Source organism: Arvicola amphibius, chromosome 3 (assembly GCF_903992535.2).
Source record: "Arvicola amphibius chromosome 3, mArvAmp1.2, whole genome shotgun sequence".
NCBI classification, from domain to species: domain Eukaryota; kingdom Metazoa; phylum Chordata; class Mammalia; order Rodentia; family Cricetidae; genus Arvicola; species Arvicola amphibius.
The window spans coordinates 31,720,570-31,737,702 of record NC_052049.1 but is presented as its reverse complement, the minus strand read 5'-3'; positions in this window follow the sequence as shown (position 1 = coordinate 31,737,702).

Genomic DNA, 17,133 nt, shown 5'->3' with positions numbered 1-17,133 from the left:
CTGACAAATGCAATTTAATGGGGGGAAAGACTTTATGCTGGCTCACACTTCAAGGGTATGGTCCATTCTGGGAGGGAAGTCCAGGAAGAGTGGCTTATAGATGGTCACACCACATCCAGCATCGGGAAGCAGAGACAAGAACACATGCTAGTGCTAAACTCACTTTCTCTATGTTATACAGTCCCTGATCCCCACCCAGTGAAAGGCACCTTCACACGTCAGTTAGCACAACCAAGATAATCCAATGCCAGGCCATGTCCTGAACGTCTCTAGATATTGTAAGGTTGACAGTTAATACCAATCTGTCTTAGAATTATTATCGCTGCAAAAAAAAAAACAAAAAAAAAACAAAACAAAAAAAAAAAAACACCACTACACCACTACCAAGGAGGAAGAGGTTTATTTGGCTTACACTCCCATATCACAGTTCATTATCCAAGGAAGTCAGGACAGGGATTTTAGTAGAGCAAGACAGGTACAAGGCGGCAAGAGCTGATGTAGAAGCCACGGGAAGGTGATGCTTACTGGCTTTCTCATGGTGAGTTGTCCAGCCAGCTTACTTATAGAACCAGAGCTGGTGCAGAAGCCATGGGAAGGTAATGCTTACTGTCTTGTTCACAGTGAGTCATCCAGCCAGTTTACTCATAGAACCAGAGCTGATGCAGAAGCCATGGGAAGGTGATGCTTACTGTCTTGTTCACTGTGAGTCGTTCAGCCAGCTTATTTATAGAACCAGAGCTGATGTAGAAGCCATGGGAAGATGATGCTTACTGGTTTGCTCACTGTGAGTCATCCAGCCAGCTTAGTTATAGAACCAGCTCAGGGATGGTGCTGTGCAATAATCCTTCTGTACACCGTGAAGATGTGTTGCTCTCACTGTTAATAAAAAATGATTGGCTGATAGCTGGGCAGGATTTTGGGGGCAGAGAGCATGCTGGAAAGAAGAAAGGATAGAGTCAGGGAGTCTCAAAAGTCACAAGCCAGATGTGAAAGAAACAACATGGGAAGTTCATCCATGAGGTCAATGAACCTCAGGGAAGCACGTAGATGAATAGAAATGGGTTAATTCAAGTTATAAGAACTAGTTAAGGAAAGTCTAAGCTATTGGCCAAGCATTTATAATTAATTATTAAGTCTCTGTGTGGTTATTTGGGAGTGGGCTGGTGGGACAGAAAACTCTGCCTACAGGACGCCACAATGGATTGGGTCCTCCCCATCAATCACTAATTATGAAAATGGCCTATAGCCAGAATTTATGGAGGCGCGCTCTCAATCGAGGTTCCCTCTTTTTAGATGATTCTAGTTTGTGTCAAGTTGACATAAAATTACCCGGTCCATCTTTGTGGGGCATAGAAAGACATACAGTTCAAACTAGCAGAAGCGGAGAGTGGATGCAACCCTCTAGATGTGTTAGATGAGACTCCAGGGTCTTGTATAGTTTTGAGCTCTTTATTGGTGAGGGTGAGAAGCTGGTACCTACTTGTTTGAGGTTTACTCTTGTCGTAGCCACAGGAGACACGTGCCCATCCATGGTCCTCTAAGACCTTGTTCTGCACATGGGCCAGCACAGGCTGGCAGAACCTTGGCCTCTTTTCTTAGCTTACTAATTTGGAATTTTCTTGAAATTTCTATGCGAACAACAGTGTAGCCCAAACTAGTTGTTTCTTACCCTTAAATCCAAGAGTGATAGTATTACCTAAAGATATTTTCTTTCACTCTCTAATTAGCCCTGTAAAGCTCTCAGCTGCCTTCTTCCTGGATCAGCAACAACCTAGTCAATTTTAGTTCACCATTGTGAGAAGCAGGACTGCCTCTTTTTAATTTCTTCATTTTATTGGAGTTTAACTAGCTAAAATTTATATACATATTTATTGAATATGTATAAATTATGTACTGACTTATGCATGTGATAAGAAATAACTGCCATGATCAAGCTAATTGATATATTGCTTCAGTTGTTAATTTTAAAATAACATTTGAAATCTACTTTCAGCAAATTTCAACCAAATAACACAATGTTATGTACTATATAGCTGATGCTATGTTCTAAATTTCCATAGTTTATTAATATAACTGTATTTTTACTCTTCCATCTTTGTGCCCTCACTTCCACTTTAGCTCTTCGCCCCCCACCAGCCACCATTTTACTTTGCTATTCTGTACGTTTGGTGTTTTCTCATTCCTTACATGAGTTTATAGAACACTTTCTTCCTTTGTGTCTGACAGTTCATTCAGGACAATGTTCTCCAGGTTCATATATGTCATTATAAATGACAGTATTTCATTTTTTCTTCCTTCCTTCCTTCCTTCCTTTCTTCCTTCCTTCCTTCCTTCCTTTCTTCCTTTTTTCCTTTTTCTTCTTTCTTTTTTTGAGACAGAGATTCTCTATGTATCATTGGAGTCTCTCCTGGAACTTACCTTGTAGGCCACGCTGGCCTTGAAAGATTTCTGTCTTTTAGAAGGCTGAATATCATTCCAGTGTGTGAATACAGACCTCACTTTATCTGTTTGCCCTTTGATAAGCATTCAGGTGGATCCCAGATTCTGGCTATTGCCAATAGTGTTACAGTGGATATATATTAGTGACTTTTGAGTCACTGTGCCCAACTACTGGATAGAATGATGTGAAAGAAAGAAATAACCTAAGATATGGCTTAACAATGAAGTGAATTAATAATCTGAGATCAATCCTTAGGACCCACATGATGGAAGATCAGAATGAACTCATACAAGTTGTCACCTTCTGACCTGCACACATGCATTGTCGCACTAGTGCTTCTCTCTCTCTCTCTCTCTCTCTCTCTCTCTCTCTCTCTCACACACACACACACACACACACACACATACACACACACACCTCTCCCCACTACACAAATAAAATAAATGGAATAAAAATTTTAGAGGAGGAAAAATTTAACTCAAATATGCAGAGGGCCCACTCAGCTGAATAACACATCTGTCACTTCAAATAGATATCATTCTTTTCATGATGAAAACTGTCATTTTCAGTGTTTATTTGGTGGTCACTCTCCTCTGTGTTTCTGAGCCGATAATGTTACGGAACATCATGGTGTTGGAAGACTGTAAAGAACCATGCTATTTATGTTGTGGTAGACGAGAAAGAGGGCAAGAAAAGGATCAGTGACCAAGCACAACCTTAGAAGTATGTCCCTTGGCACTTACTTTCTCCACGTAAGCCTTATTTCCTTAAGTTTCCACAGGGTCTGCATTTTCATCCCGCAAGTCTACGGAAGACATAGTGTATGTGTGTTTATAAAATTTTCTTTTCCTTTTTCATGACAGAGGCCAGAGGACATCAAGTGTCTTTCTGTCGTTCTCCACCTTACCTTTTGAGATAAGGTCTCTCACTGAGCTGGAAGCTTTCTGCTTTGGCTTAGCTGGCTAGTTAACAAACTCCTACATCTTTTTGCCTTATCACCTTACCTTGAGTGCTGGGGTTACAGGCACCTGTGACCATGCCCAGCTTTTACATGGTATTTGATCTTAGGTTCTCTTGCTTGCACAGAAAGGGCCCTCACCCACTGAGCCGCCTACATAAGCCCCCTGCTGTCATATCAGATAGAAATGGCAACAAGTGAACATCCTGATCTTCCTGATGTTAGAGGGCAAATGTTTTAGTGTATCACCACACCGTGTGATGCTAGTTGTGGCCTCTGTTACAGTGAGGTACAATTCTTGCACTGCTATTTCATTGAGAACTTCAATTGCAAAAGTTTTATGTAAGGATGCTGCATTTTCTCACTCTGAATTAGAGAGGTATAAGAGCAGAGAGTATACTTCATGACAGTGGATGAAAATGTCCACACAGCAATGTGTCTCCAACATGCCTCTGAAAAATACATCCCAACATTACAGTGTCTCTCCCTTTCTCTGTGTCTCACCATATCTTGTGCCCATCTGTAAAAAGCAAAGAAAGGGATACACAGTAAAGGATAAATAGAGGAAAAAATAAGAGGAAAAATAGAGGCAAGTTAGTGTTTAATCAGAATATACACCATAATTCATTTATTAAAATAGCAACATGAAAATATTACCCGTTGAAGCTATCAGGAGACAATGTCAGAGGAGCAGAACCATAATTAATGGAACTAGAATCCTAATAAAAGATATTGAGGGGGGTTCAAACCTTCTTGTTCCTTGAGACTTCTTAGGACATAGAGGTCAACCCCTCCATAAAATGAAGCAAAAATGGTCCCACATTGGAAGCAGAAATCAGCTCTCATCAGTCCTTGAATCTGATATTACCCCAAGCTTAGACTTAATCAAGCCTCCAAAAGTAATGGCAATAACAGAAACAGTTTATTTTGTTTATAAAATTACCAGGCTCTAGTATTTTGTTACAACAGCATAGCTAGACTCAGATATTTGGTTAACATCCACATAGGTTGCCTCTTTGTGGTTTGGTGCTGTTGTCTTTAATAATACCGTATCTCTAGAATACTTACACATGACACAATTGTATCTACATTTTGTTGTTAGATGTACTCTGAATTCTATACTTTCTTGATCTTTGTAGCCTTGGCCTGTGTGAAATCAAAGTTTTTCTCCCACACATTGAACATGAGATTATTCACTTATTCCTGTGTTATTTGATTGCGAGAACCAGAAAATGACACAGAGCACAACATTTAGACAACTATGGGCACACTGTGACTAATTTGCCACTTAGTTATTTCTTGGAAATATATTGCTAATTTAGGAAGCTGTTTATGAATCTATGTAAACACACACACACACATATATACATATATGGTAAGGTGATGGTCTTTATTCTAACAGGAGTTCCTAAAATTTTTGTTTTATTATATTATTTTGTGGAATGCAACCAGGAAAGATAGTTACTTGACAAAATATCCCCTCTGTGTGTATGTGTTTCTCTCTGTGTATATGTTTATAATTAGAAGTTTAATATAGGGTTCTAAGTCTGTAAAGGGTCATTTCCTTTATTACTTATCTGGAAAACCTTTTTTTAATGTTTGTGTATTTGTGTGTGACAAGAAGGACAGGCTGGACTGCTCAAGTTACAGGGGCATTAGTCTGTTGTGCCACAGCAGCAAGATTGTCTCCATTATCCTGTAAAGGATCAAGGGCAGACAAAGGAAATCCTAGCAGAGGCCCTGTGATGCACTGTCTTGAGCTGATTCTTTACAACTCTGAAATCTGAACAATAAAATGTTCCTCAGAACAGCGGCTGAATGTGTTTGAGATGGCGTGTCTCAGGAGGATTCTAGGTGTCACACGAAGAGATAGGCTGCGCGATGACATTAAGAAACATCCCCGGGCTGGAGCAGTGGCTCAGAGGTTAAGAGCACTGACTGCTCTTCCAGAGGGCCTGAGTTCAATTCCCAGCAACCACATGGTGGCTCAGAACCATCTGTAATGAGATCTGGTGTCCTCTACTGGCCTATAGGACATAAGTAGGCAGAATACTGTATACATAATAAATAAATAATTTTTTTTTTAAAAAGAAACATCCCCATCTACAGAAGGAAGTAAACTATCAGATATGGCAATGGCACTTGAGATACTTCGGCTATGTTATGAGAATGAATAATGGCAGATACCTGAAGACAGCACTGCTTGAAGGAGTGTACAGGATAAGGTGAAGAGGAAAGCCCAAAATACACTGGATAGACAGCATAAAGGAAGCGTGTGGAACCTTGGGTATGACAATAACACAAGCATCTAGGACTGTTCATGATAGGAACAATTGGAGAACCACTATAAATGGACTGTCCATGCATGCTTAAGCATTGCTGGGGCATAAATGGTAATGTTGATGATATCTGCTTGTATTGCTTTCCATGTTATGGCCTTCGTAGGCAACTGTCGTAATAACAGTAATGTTAACCAAGTTATAAATTATTTGGAAACAACCCTAGCATCTAGTCTTCTAAAGCCCAACATGGGTAAAAACAGGGCATAGGTAATAGTAGAATCAATAACAGAAGGATCTGGGTAAGAAAAGAAAGATACTTTCTCACTCACAACTTACTGTATCTTTGATTAGTTTTTAATACTTTGATAAAGATTGGCTGGAAACTCTCGTTAGAAATCTTAAAATGACTCAGGAGTTGATTTGGGACCTCAGAGTGCTTTCAATGCACTGATAGGAAGGCTTGTTATCATGGAACTAATCCCGCCGAGTTGCAGTTCCAATCTTGCCAGCACCGCATTCGGACAGGTGATTCATTACAGTGGAGTCCCAGAATGTTAATGCTAGGAAAGGACTGGAGGAATGACAGCTCATTGCCCTCATTTAGGGATGGGAAGATTGAGAACCAATCTGAGAAGTTTTACTGTGCTGGGAGAGATGTAAGGTGCCAAAACCGAACTTTAATAGAGGTCTTCTGACTCCAGTGGAAATATCTCAAAAACTAAAAATATAAACTCTCAATGATGAAATAACATTTCAGTAAAACTAATTCGTAGAAGAGAACCTTCAAGTTGCTCTCTGACATCCACCTACACACCATGGTATGCATGCGCACACATACATACACATAAATAAATGCCATTCAAAATTAAAACTGCAAATGATTAATGATAAATACTTTAGAAGTTTATCTGCTAATAAACTTGGAATCAATTAAATTTGCAAACTGAACCTTTATGTTGAAGGGGTCTTTCTCAAAATAAACAGTGTACATTTACCATTTACTAACTCAATACATGCTTATTAAAGAGTTTTACTAGCAAGATGAATATCTCATAGGGTAAAGCAGACCAAACAAAAGGTGGCACGATTTCAACATCCTTCTTAGAGTAAGATTTTAATTTATTATTAATTTATCAGGAAATCAATTCTTTCAAAAGTATTTTTGGGCAACATAATATTCTAGAAAGTGATCTACACAGTGTTAAAGGAACTAGGTGTGCACCATTGAACAAAAGAAAGTTTACTGTCTTTCTATGACATATTCCATCTGTAGAGAGAGAAAATTAGCATGGAATGCTTACAGAAAAGTGGAATGTGATGAGCATTATGAAATTTCATACTGCATGAAAATATTATGGTGGCAAGAAAATATTAGGAGGCTTAAGGTACTAAAAAGGATAATCACAAAGGATAGCAATGAAATTATGATGTTTGAATGAATTTGTAAGGGAGTTGAAGAGCCGTATGAAGAGCTTTCCAGGTGTAGATAGCAATACAAGACTCTGAGGTGGGTGTGTACTTGGAACAGTCTGCAAACAGCCAACAAACCATAGTGATGAAGGATAGCCAGTGTTCAGAAGGTAAAATCACTAAAAGTACATGATAAAAAGAAAAATCTTAAATCACTTTACAGGGATAGGGAACAGTCATTTGAAAAGAAGATGCATAAAAAAGCAAGGATGCCAAATATTTAAAGAAAAAATACCTAGAGAAAACCTGAAGATGACGCCACATTTCCTATTATTCCATACAGTCGTCTTATAAATACATTGCAATGAGAGAAGACGTTACAATAAGAGAAAAACATAGACTAATTCCCCTTGAATGTAAGTGCAACAGTCCTTAATTTTTAATAAATAAAATCCAACCATATAAAAAGATTATGCATTATAAACAAACACTATTTTCTTAGGAATATAAGACTTGAGGAGAAATGAATTCAGTCCATATAATGTACTTCTTAAAAACCTGAAAAAATGTTTATAAGAACCTCAACTGATGCAGGAAACGCATGGGGAAAAATCCAACATGTATGCCAATTAAAATTCTCATGTAACTGAAAATAAAAGGAACTTCTTCAAGTTCATGAAAGTTATCAATTGGTACCAAACAGTGTGGCGTTCTATAGTAGACCTGACCGTACTGTGGAGGGAGCACTAACAATCGCACTCAGAAATTTAGTTTCTCACTTCGGAAAGAGAGCACAGCAAGCAAAAGCTGGTACAAGTGTTTTTCATGGAGCACAGGATCTACCCCAGGACAGCAGTCCAACTTGATAGTTTATTCATGGTTTTAGCATCATTGAAGATGTGAGTAAAGGGGTCATTGCATCTCTCTCCATGGCTTTAGAGAGCCAGTGAGGCCAGAGGTTCATCAGGGTAGTAGTCTCTGAAAGAAAGAAGGCCAAGAGAGGTCATGGTAGGAAGCCATGCAAGTGAAGCTGGGTTTGCAGTGGTGACCTCAGGTTGTTGGAGATGCGAGAGCCATGAAATGTGCCAAGGAGAGCTGCCCACAAAGAGTGAACAAACCAGGAGAGAGGGAGCGGGAGAAGGGGAGGGAGCAGGAGATGGAGTGAGAAGGAGCAGGGAGGGAGTGAGGGAGATGGGAGAGAGGGTGAGAGTTGCTGGCAGTAAAGCTGGAGAGGCAGAGACATCTAAGCTGTTGGACACTAGACAGATTTTGTATTTGTACAAATTTTGTATTTCTCTTATTGAAACTTATTCTTGTTTTGTTTCGGTAGTTCTTCACAATGATGCTATTCCTTTGTTTTAGAATGATAATATATATTCTCTGCAATTTTATGCTGGAAGTACATAATTTGCCTTTTGATATCACAATTAAGAAATTTGAGTCTCACAGGAAACTTTGGATTTTTAAATACTATTAGGACTGAAAGACTGTAGGAACTCTTGGAGTTGGACTAAATACATTTTGCATAATACTGTAGCCATGAAATATTCTTTATAATCTCAGGTATTTGAATGCTTGATCCCCAGTTAGTGGTGCTTTAGGATACATTTAGGAGGAGGCGTGTCCTTGCTGGAGGAATTATGTCACTTAGGGAAAGTTTGCTTATTTATTTATTTATTTATTTATTTATTTATTTATTTATTTGATTTTTCAAGACAGGGTTTCTCTGTATAGCTATGGCTGTCCTGGAACTTGCTTTATAGACTAGACTGGCCCTTAACTGACAAAGATTTGCCTGCCTCTGCCTCCTGAGTGCTGGAATTAAAGGTGTGCACCACCACTGCGAGCCTAGGGCATGCATTAAGATTTCAAAAGCCACATGGCATTCCTAGGTGACTCTTTATGTTTTTGCTCTATCCACCGTGTCTGCTGCTTGTTTCCCTGACAGGATGGACTTTTAGCTTTCTGGAACCAAAAGCGAAGTAAAAGCCTTTCAGCTATGAATCGCCTTAGTCCTGGTGTTCCGTCACAGCAGCAGATAAATAATTAAAACAGTAAACATCCCAGCTAAGGCATATAAAGCAGAAAAAAACCCAACATTTATCTTAATTAAAATTTGTTTGTAACAAAAAATAGAACTTCTGCAACTTGATGGAAGCTATATTTTAGATGTCTATTTACATTTCATGAAAGGAAGACTTGGGTGTGGGTGGGAAAATGGGGAGGATCTGGAAGGGGTTGGGGGAACTATAATCAGGATATATTGTCTAAAAAGGTATATTTTCAAAAATCCCTTATATCATACTTGACAGTAAAAAAAAAACTGAATACTTTATTCCTAAAAGCAATATTTCCATTCTCAGCTCCTTTGTACAGCATCAAATACATTTTTCTAATCAGTGCACTAAGGGAAGAAAAAGAAACAAAAGACATTGTGTCAGAAATAATAAACAAAACATCTTTTTTTAAGGCAATGGATTGCTTCACACAGAAAACCACACGGAATATAAACAAAAGTGAAAGCAAAACCAAAACAAGAGCCCTGAATTCCAGGAGAGCTGACTCCTTGGTTGAGTAAGTGTGATGACCAATACTGGTTATCAATATAACAGGTTGTGGAGACTCATAGGGTACAAGCCACATGCCTATGAGGGCTATTTTGATTAGGTTGATTGAAGACCCACTCTGAGAGTGGTCAGCATCATTCCTTAGATGTGGATTAAAAGGAGAAAGCTCTGAATCAGTCTCCACCTTCACCCCCCGTGGATGCTATGCCTCACTGCAGGTCTCTCTTGCTCCTGCTGCCATGGTTTTCACAGCACAATTCACAGCACAGACTGGGCTTTCAAACTGTGAGCTGTAATCAACCCATCTTCCTCTGAAGTTGCTATTGCCAGAGTAATTCACAGCCACCGAAGAGAAGTTTACACAGCAAGTTTCCAGGACACAGTATTGTCACACAGAGTCAACTGTGCTCTGCGCCATCAGAATCTATCACAGCAAATGTGTGGTTTGGCACATTGAGTTTTCACTCTTTATGTCAAGGGATGCCCCATTGAGAAATGTGGGCCGTCAATAAATCTGTCTTGGAAAGGACATAATACAGGTTTTGAGTTTTATTGCACGATTTGAGAAAGAGTCCAAATAAAGATTTCTTCAGGATTGGGTATTTGAAGAAAGTGTGTAATTCCATAGTAAAGCATTTCATTCTTTAGCTAAAACAAGGGTCCACTGGGGCTATGCTGACGTAAAAGCTAATGAAGTCACAGGTGGAGTACACTCTTTCAGAGCACAACACTACAGAAGCAATGAAACCTGTATACTCCCAGCAAGGAAGGGGCAGATACTGTTCTGTTGTTCATGACCTTGCTTCTTACTGTGCTTAGAAGCAATGGATGAGAAAATATTGTTTGGTCATACAGCACACCAGTTGCAGATGTTGGTGTTCTGTGAGATTGTTTATGTCCAACAGGGAAAGAACACGGCCTGTATCCAAGTGCCAGGGCAGCATGAAAAACTCTGTCACCTCGGGGCTTGAGAATGTGATTCAGCTGGTAACTGCTGTATGTCAAGTTCCAGGACAGCCTTTACAAATGAAATTGTTTCAACAACCAAAACAACAAGACAAAATGCTCCCATTGTGAGTTGGGTATGTCACATGAGTTCTTGTGTGTTAGAGAATTGTTATTATTTTTCTAATGCATCTTCTAAAAGGAGAACTGAAGAGCTAGAGCCAGTCTTGCTAGTATTCTTTCGTTGGGTTTTATAGAGTGAATAGATATTGCCACAAAGTAATATACATCAATATTAATGTATATACGTCTCTTTTTAAATGATTTATTTATTCTTATATTATGTACATTGGTGTTTGACCTGCGTGGATGTCTGTGAGCCTGTTGGATCCCCTGAAATTTGAGTTACAGGCAACTTTGAGCTGCCAGGTGGGCGTTGGGAATTGAACCCAGGGCCTCTGGATGAGCAACCAGTTCTCTTAACCACTGAGCCATCTCTCCAACCCCATGCACATTATTCTTAAGGTGATGATCCAACCATGAAGCAAGTCTGACACTAAAATAATGTTATTAATGTATCAGAATGGAATTAAGGAAAGAAATGGAATCCATATTACTGTCTTCTCACTTACATCTATTAATCAGGCCTTGCTTCAATATTGTTTCTGAAAGTCAACTCTTTCTTTAACCTTTATTATTATCATTATTTTCTATTTATCTTTATTTTATGTACATAGGTATTTCACATGCATGTATGTCTGTATAAGGGTGTTGGATCCCCTGGAACTGGAGTTACAGACAGTTGTGAGCTGCCATGTGGGTGCTGGGAATTGAACCCAGGTCATCTGGAAGAGCAGTTGGTGCTCTTAACCACTAAGCCATCTCTCCAGTACTTTAACCTTTATTACCATTTCTGTTTTGCAATGATAAAGCTCTTATACACATCTCATCTTCAAAGATAAATGGCATTTTCCAGTGTGTCTCATTCCTTCTTATGTCTAAACCAGCATTTTAAATCAAAGATATCCATTGAAAACATTTGGAATCACAGCATAAATCTATATAGCACTCACAGATTTGCTTGAGAATTTGAGGATAGTTAATATTACCTTCAAGTGCCCAAAGAATACCTGATTGGGTGTTCTTTTTTTTCTTTTCCATTTATTTATTTATTTGTTTGTTTGTTTGTTTGTCTGTCTGTCTGTCTGTCTGTCTGTCTGTCTGTCTGTCTGTCTGGTGATTGGATCTCTCTTGTATCTCTGCCTGTCCAGAAACTCACTATGTCCCGGAACTCACTGAATAGACCAGTCTGGTTTCAAATTCACAGAGATCTGCCTGCCTCTACCTCCAGAGTGCTGGCATTAAAGGCGTGCATCATTATGTCCAGTTCATTTTAGGTATTTTCTTAATCAGTACTACACAAGAAGCTATCATCTTAATGGACATTTCTACAATGAAATATTAATTTTAATATGATTTTTAGTTAAATGACATTGGAAACAGTAAACATATCAAGAAGAAGAGGAGGCTAATAAAATTAAGGTATATTCAAAGTATTCATGAAAAAACAAACAAAAAGAGAAAAGTTATATGGTAGGAACTATCCTAAGTAGATAACGATGAATACAAAGGTAAGGTACTGACATACGATCATTATGATTAGAAGGTAGCAAGTTGAACATCGCAGAGAAATTGACAGAAAATATTCCTAGATGTGGTTATTTTCGGTAAGTATGTGATGGAACTTTATTTATTCAATGTTCATTTAATGATGTTAAAACAATCAATTTGATGAGTGAATATCTCAAAAAGATACTTATTCTTCTGTGTCCAACTTTACATCATCCATCACAGTCAAGTCAGAGAACCAAACTAACATTCTGTGAACAGATGAACAATGTGAAGAAGCTGTACATCTGTACACACATGAAGAAGTTGTGCATCTGTGTACACATGACGTAACTGTGCATCTGGGTACACATGAAGAAGTTGTGGATCTGTGTTCACATAAAGCAGTTGTGTATCTGTATACACATGAAGAAATTGTGCATCTGCATACACATAAAGAAGTTGTGCATCTGTATACACATGAAGTAACTGTGCATCTGGGTACACATGAAGAAGTTGTGCATATGTGTTCACATGAAGAAGTTGTGTATCTGTACATACATGAAGAAGCTGTGCTTCTGTACACATATGAAGAAGCTGTGTGTCTGTATACACATGAAGTAACTGTGCATCTGGGTACACATGAAAAAGTTGTACACCTATACACACATGAAGAAGTTGTGTATGTCTACACACATGAAGTAGTTGTGCATCCATATATGCATAAAGAAGTTGTGCACCTATGCACACATGGCTGCTACTCATCATTGAAAGAAAGGAATTTCTATCATTTGCAACAATGTGAAAGAAACTGGAGGACATTATGTCACATGAAATAAATTGGAGACAGAAAATACTGATGCTGTCACTGACACATAGAATCTAGAATGTCAAATTATTGGATGCAGGGGATGAAGTGGGTTTCAGAGGGAGAAGGACTGAGAGAAATGAGGCTGTATTACTGTAGTGCCCACAATCTCAATTATGACTGATGAGTAAGAATTAGAGAATTTGCTGTTCATTATAAGGCCTTAACAGTAATGAGCTGTGTTCTTTATATTTGCCAAGGAATTAGGTCTTTGGCCATGCAGTGTTTTCTCTGACCAATGAACTCACTTAACAGTCAAAGAAGTGTGGCAAGAACCACAGAAGATGTTGCTTGCTGGCTGGCAGGCAGGCTTGTACTCAATTAGTTTTCTTAAATAGTTCATGAACACTTTGCCTAGTGATTGATGCAGTGCGCAGTGGGCTGGGCTCCCCACATCAATTACCCGTCAAAAGAATCCATTAAAGAATGTCTCTATGCTAATCTGATATAGACAATTCTTCAACTGAGAGTCTCTCCCCAGATATTCCTAGGTTTGTGTCTAATTGACAGTTAAAATAACCAAGACAGTATCCATGAAGATATGTTAGTTAGCTTTGCTGTAGTAGCTAGTCCATTTTGTGTTGGGCATATCAAAGCACCACATCATATATCCATACATATGTACATACAAACATAACAAAACATCAATTTGGTAATTATATTACTTTACAATAAAAATGTAAGAATATTTACATGTTGTTAACATCTAAGATATTATAGCACCATAACTGTAAAAGAGAGTTAATAATATTGAGTATAAACCTGTCTTAAAACTTCAATTTAGAGACCAGAATCATAGTTTCATTTTAATAGTCACAGATACTAAGTGATAAATGTTTTTTTAAACTAGAATAAAAATTATTGCTAGAAAGATAACTGATTTATTACTCTAGGAGCACAAGTCCTGAACATCCTTTTTTTCATAAATTGAATTTAAAATAATTTTATAGTAGTAACAATAGTGCAATTCTGTAAATGGCCAGTGGAGGTCAGACTTACACTATATTAACGCGAACCCAGTTATTTTTTACAACTTTGAAACTATATATCTTGTAGAGGGCTGGTTTTGAACTGCATAGAAACTCTGTGCAAGGGAGACTTGAGGTAGCATTCTTGCTGATAGGCTTGGCAAACCAAGTTGGGAGGAGGCAAACCTCTCCCATCAGTAGAGTGCCTTGCCAATGATCAGTCCTTGAGAACACAGATGTGCACTGTAGTTCAAAGGCTCTGATTAGGTTGTGGTTTGTCTTCTGATGAGGTGTTTTTACATATTATACTACAAGAGTTATTCCCATAACACCGAGCTTTTTGTTTAGATTAGCTAGGGCACGAAGCCCTCGAAATTAGTTGTAACCAAGTTACTAGTCTATGAAACTATTTTCATGTATTATGGGAACCTAGTTTGAATCGTGATTTGAGTATTATAAAAAGAACACTGGCTTTGCAATAAAGGATGCAGTTGTATCTCCTACTCTGCATCTCCTGTGTCCTGATTTCTGCGGCACTACCCAGGGTCTTCCATAATGGAGGAGGTTGGAGAAGGGTCCCCAACAATATCTGATATACTGAAATAAGGAAAAAATACATGATACTATTTGAGAGGTTGGGACAGCAATTAAAGATAATTATATAAAGATAATTATAAGTTATCTCTGCTGAAGCTGAGTCCCTCATTGATTTCAGTAATGTAAGCTGGCAAAGGTGTAACTGTTGTAGAGGAAGATGCTTTGAAAGGAGACGTGGTACAGGTAGACACGAGGCTGGGGCATTGGTCACCCACTCCTTCCACCATTTCCCACAATGCCGTGTTTAGCTTTTGCTTTACCCTCAAGCACAGTGGTTCATTTTTTCTTTTGTGACTTCACACATTTTTTTTGTATTTTATTTCTTGTTGGATTTCTTAGTAACTTAAATAGAATGTGTATTGACTTGTTTAATCCATATAGCAACCTTCCAAGGTAGATACTGTTTTCATACCATCAGAAAAGTGAGGCAAAGGGCAGCTAAGTGAATTGTCCAGCTAATAAGTAGCAAATCTGGGAGTTGAAGGCAAGCAATGCATTTTAACTCCTCTGATAAACCTCCAAAAGCCATATGGATGAATGACAATATTTTCAAGTAACCAATACTAAGACTATAAGCTGAATACAAATCTTAGTCCACAAAAATTAGATGTAAAAGAAGTATAAAATAATTTTATTTTTGTCTTTAATGCTATTTTGAGTCTAGTGAACTTTCTTCATGTCCTACTGACATAGAGGAGTCTTCATGCATGAAACAGTCCTGTCTTCCTGTACTTGATGGAGTTACACACTCTCTCCGTGGTATCTTTGTGCTTCCCACATAGGAGCTGGGGATATATTCAGTCTTCAGCGTGGCACAGAGATCCAGTTTTCAGAACCTCCACCTGGGTGATATTGTGATCCTTTTCCTTGGCTTCTCTTGAGGACTGAACACTTGCCCTGTCTCATAGTTGCTTGACTTTCTCTTGCCTAACATCTCCACATCCTGAAAACAAATAAGAATAAGAAACAAATGACAATGGAAAGGAATATCAACAACAGAAGTAATAGCTTGAGCATGGCTAAACATGGCAAGTGTGGAAGAAAACCTAGGAAAAGTTTTGTATTTTATATAATGATATATAATATTTAAAAATCATGTTTTACAAATGTATTCCAACACATCATAAAATACTTAAATGAAGAAAAATAAAATTGAAAGATTGAATATATGATTTTATAACTAATTTTAGTAGGCTTCATATTGCATTGCTTGTGCAGATAACACTTGCAACTTTCTGAGTGGGTGGGATTACTTCTATTTGCATAAAGATAAATGTTAGCCACATGGAGACCCATGTGTTTTGTTTGTTTATCTTTATGTTTTTAAAACTTTTCTTTTTGTATCCTAAAGAAGTGGAAAGAGGGAAGAGGAGTGTAGAAAAAATAATGGAAAGGAAAGAAAAAAAATTGAGGAGAGGAGACGAGGGGAGAGGAGGGGAGGGGAGGGGAAGGGAGAGGAGAGGAGAGGAGAGCAGAAAGGGAGAGGGTAAAAGAGGACAGAAGAGGACACAAACACAATTACCTTGCTGCTGCTCCAGGACAGATTAATCTTCTCCTTGGTGCTGCAATTACTCAGCTTTCCGCTGTCAGGAGCCTTTGTTTTATGCTTCAATTAGCCTCTCTATAGAGTGTTGTTTGTTTAGTATTTGTGTCCTTTAAACATATTTACATCTTCTTAGCAGTTTCTCAGCCTTGTTTCTGTTCCATTAGCAAACGTCCTTCCAGAGGAATTTTTGTCCCACACATCGTCCTTGTAGGTGGATTGCACTACTGCCAAGGATGGCTTCGCTTCACTCTTTGTTGGTAACCAACGTGTGTAGACTACAGCAGACATTCTTTAGGAAGTTGACATTTGCAAAACATCTCTTCTCTTCTCTTCTCTTCTCTTCTCTTCTCTTCTCTTCTCTTCTCTTCTCTTCTCTTCTCTTCTCTTCTCTTCTCTTCTCCTCTCCTCTCCTCTCCTCTCCTCTCCTCTCCTCTCCTCTCCTCTCCTCTCCTCTGCTCTCCTCTCCTCTGCTCTTCCCTCCCCTCCCCTCCCCTCCCCTCTCCCCTCCTCTACTCTCCTTTCCTCCTCTCCCCTCCCCTCCTCTCTCCTTCCCTCCCCTCCCCTCCCCTCTCCTTTCCTCCCCTCTCCTCTCCTCCCCTCTTCTCTTTTTCTTCCCTCCTCTCTCCCCTTTTCTCTCTTCTTTAATATTTAGTTTTCTTTCATCCTAGTGATATCATCTCAATACGCAGCAAATATGGTCCCCAACTACACATCCCTCCTCCACCCAGACTTAATTTCCTAAGCTGCTAGTACTAAATCTGTACCACAGTGACTGGCTTAATATTTATAATTATCTATTGAGTTATGTTACAACACACAGAATAGAAACCAACACAACTTTGTGCAATGGATACTTTGTTGGTGGTAATTCTGTTCATTTCATGCTTAGTTTTAGAAGCGAATTGTCTAGATATGGTTAAGGCAACTGGATGAGAGGAAACCAT